General features: G+C 38.0%; 1 protein-coding gene across 1 annotated transcript in view; it reads right to left on the reverse strand.

Moving 5' to 3' along the window:
• Positions 1 to 2,039: 2,039 nt before the first annotated feature.
• The window catches only part of tgfbr3 (transforming growth factor, beta receptor III), a 73,205-nt gene continuing 71,248 nt past the window's right edge, over positions 2,040 to 3,996 (reverse strand). The window contains exon 16 of the mRNA XM_010785918.1: positions 2,040 to 3,996. This exon is cut by the window's right edge and continues 1,919 nt beyond it. The gene's annotated coding sequence lies outside the window, so the exon portion shown is untranslated.

The following is a 3,996-nucleotide window of genomic DNA, read 5'->3' on the forward strand; positions in this document are numbered from 1 at the left end:
AGTCTCATATAAGATCACTCTGCTTGCATAAATGTCCATTTACAGTCCACAAGAATTGTTCAACTCAATAAAACAGTATTCCTCATGCAGCCGAATAATTCAAGTCGAACATCATTTGGAATGGCAAACATATAATCCAAGGAAAACAATGCATTGCAGAAAGGAATGATGAAATGATGCAGTGGTTTTGATTGGAGCGTGTGTCGATGCATTACACAATGCGACTTTAATATGTTCTCCATATTCAAACTGAAATGAGAGGAATATGAGGCGCGCTGAACTGATGACTAATTCCAAATGATTGATGAAAAGACACATAAAGCTGCTTTTAATTCTTCATTCTGATGGTTTGAATGTGTTTCTCTCGGGTTACACTTGTTTCAGTTTCCGCTTGTTTTGCAATTAGTTTGATTATTGTTCTATTCTTTTTCAGCTATGTGTAAAACATAGCAGCTCATACTGCCAATTTCTGATGAAGCTAAACACTACACAACATCTAATATTATTCACTTTGAAGCAGTTGATGCAAATGAGCCTAATTCACATTTCTGTCTCCCAAAAATGTTGAAAGTTTACCTGACTCTTGAACGGAAACACGTCTAGTATCTCTGCAAGTATTTGGTTTCTAAGATATGTGTGAAAGGTCTGTTTTTTACTCTTTTAGCTAATGTCATTGTGCAAAGCGCCATCCTCAGCCTGTCTCTCTGGCTCACGCTCTTCACAGGACGTTCTTTTTTTTTTTTTTTTGTGATGGGCCGTGGGACAGGAAGATGTTGCTGTGAGGGAAAGGTACACACAGCCTGTTAATGTGCACACCCCCTCTGATGTTGTAAACCAGCCAGAACGTTCCAGAACGTCTGACTTAACTTAATTCAAGTAATCATGTTTAGGAGCAAAGGTCTGGTCTGAATTAGCCCAGCCTAAAACAAAGGTTCCCTTTAATTTGATCCTGGATTTATCATGCATATTGTCTGGGGGACGCTCAATCAGTGACTAAACGGATTAAATGCAAGAGTGTAAAAGCCAAACAACAATTGTGTGTTCCAGGTACCCATGGGGGAACGCTGGGAGTGTAAAAAATGACATCAGGATCTACAGTGTGTCTATGATTTGAAAATCAATATGAGTCATTAGATGGATGAGAGCATCGCAGCATGATGGTGTGGGAAAAGAGACATGTGACATCACAGAGGCTTTAGGGGCCAACCCAAAGCTGAGCGAGCATGAAAAGTGGCCCCTCGCTCTGTACTGTACCCAGGCCTGGGGAGTAATGGATTACTTCGAACGGGATAACGTAATCAGGATACAGCAGAAAAAAGGCATCTATTTTCTCTTAGTTACATTAAAAAAAGATTTAATTAGATTACTGCATTTCTGAAATATGGGGATTACTATCAGGATTACAGTTTGAGTAAATCTAAAAAGATCATATAGTGTTTGTTGTAAAGGATCAGATGTTATCTCTTCTCTGTAAACTGTACTGTTCTGTAAGATAATACTTTAAGTGTGAATCCATATATTCATCAAATAGTGTGTGAGCTGAACTGTGTTTATGAAACTAAAACGGAGCATTTCTGTCAGCTCAGATTTGATTCCTGTTTTTTAAACTGTAGTGTGTGCTCATGTGTTTCAGTGTTGGTGTGTAGGCTGCTGCCTGGATATGCTGAGTGAAAGGCAGCTTTTCCTATCAATACAATCCTTTCTGATCCTAAATATCTTGGTTTCTTATTAAATAAAAACATCTTATTAATATTTCTGTTGGCATAATACATTTATTAAAATCAACGGTTCATTTTTTTCAGTGTGCAAGGCACGCTACCTTTAGCGGTCCCAAAGGAGCTCTAATCAAAAACAAAGATGGAGAGAGTGCTGTTCTCGAGCGCGGGGGGGGGGTAAGGAACCCCCAAAGGTTCCAGCCACATGGTCTGTATCACGCTTTGATCTCACCAGAGGAGTCATGACTTCAGGCCCAACACATCATCATTACACATCAGTTACGCAGCACCCTCACACACTGACGAGGAACCATCAAACAGCAGTCTGGTTCATTGTTATGAAGATTTATTGGACATAATGGGTATACAGATGTCATGCTTATTTACAGATTATAAAAATTAAAAAACAAAATAAAACCATGAAAATGTTTACACATTTTTACTAACGCCCAAAAAAAGGCAATTTTGGCATCATGGGAAAGATCAAACTCTTCATGGTTTGAGAAATAAAACTGCAGTAAAACCACAAAGGGGCCCGAACCATCCAACTGCAGTTTCATCTATTTAACTATTGTTGAGTTCAAACATAAGCACGAAACATTCACACACATGACATCACACACGTAGAACACAAAGTACACATTCATAGACATGAGGTAGTCAAATGGTTACAAAATACAATCAATAACTAGATGGTGGATTTGTGCTCCACTTACAGCTGTTGTTCAGCAGTAACTATAAGTCCTATAGGAAAGGCATCTTTTGCTTCCATAATAACGCCTATTTGATCTGATACAGCATCATTGTGTCATATTGCCCCCTTGTCTCCTAAAAATGACGCCTGACTACAACTCAACTGTATTTTCATTTACTTTCAAGGTAAACATGTTTTCCCCCGGATTACAGTGGCAGTTTTAAACACATGCTTAACGTTGTGAAGTGAAACATAAAACATGGTTAGGTTTTGGTAAAAGATCATGTTATAGGTCAGAATGAGTTTGCTCCGTAACAAAGGTTATTTGCCCAAGTTAAGGATGTTATACAAGTTGAAATGCGTATCTAAGTTGAAATAAGTCAATGCAGACGTCATCAGTATGTTGTAGTAAGTGCGTAATGTAAGTTAAATTGCATACGTAATATTAAATTATGTCTTATTTGCGATATGTGAAATAAGTTTCCCTCAAAGCATATTTTAGATTTCAGTTTCGTTTAAGGTTAACATCATTTAAAGGAGACGAGGCACTGAGGCAGTAAGCATGAGGGCATGTTTATATTTTTGAATAAATCTCATGAACTGTATGATCAGTTTGATTGAATATTCCAAAATGATCTGAATTGAGAAGATTAGATCCAGGACACAACATGACGCTCGGCCACTTAACAGCTGGAGTTAGCGCGGGGGGGGGTAATTACTCATGGGAGATGGACAGTAGATAAGAGAACCTCAAAACTAAAGGAATGTCAGAAAGCAGAGATCCCACAATGAGCGCTGATCGTAGGCTTCCCTCTCTGCAGGACATGGGGGTGTTCACAGCACCACATCTCATGCTGTTTATTTACTGAATAACTGAAGGTTAGGCACACACCTGGCAACATGTCTGCTAACACAAACAAGCTCTATTGTTCCCAAGAGGCTCAACTACTCAAGAAAGTGTTTTGAAAAACAGTTGAGTTTCCAGAAACAAAAAAACAGATAGTTGGGTTTTTTCCACCCTCCATTCTCTCTTAATATATACACACACATTACACATTCACATGTGTTATGACACAATAAACAATGACTTACAATAGCTTCAAATCTAAATAAATATGATGTCAAAGTTAGTTTGTATCAAAGAGTATACTTGTTTTATACTCTATACCAAATAGATTTTAAAAAGGTGAATCATTTTGTATCTCCATATTTAATTGTCATCAGTTAAAGTGTCAGAAAGCCGTGCCATGAGGCCTATATGAATAAATCCCGTCACACACACGTGTGTATTGTATTAGCATATCCACAGTTCACAGTACAGTAACACACATACAAGACAATAGGTTGCTCTTGGTAAATATATTCCAAAATATAATTTTATACACAAATATATATGTAGACTCTGTTCCCTCTGTAGAAAGCTTTACACATGTTTACATAAGATAAAAAGCTTTGAGATAATATACATTCTGTTTTTCTTGTCATGGTTCTGGAGTTCAAAGGGCCCACACACACTGAGAAACACATCCAGGTTAGAGGAAGGCACCACAGCAAACATTCATATTATTCTGAGGTGGGGGGGGGGGG

This window comes from Notothenia coriiceps, unplaced genomic scaffold (assembly GCF_000735185.1).
Source record: "Notothenia coriiceps isolate Sejong01 unplaced genomic scaffold, NC01 NC01_scaffold00028430, whole genome shotgun sequence".
NCBI classification, from domain to species: Eukaryota; Metazoa; Chordata; class Actinopteri; order Perciformes; family Nototheniidae; genus Notothenia; species Notothenia coriiceps.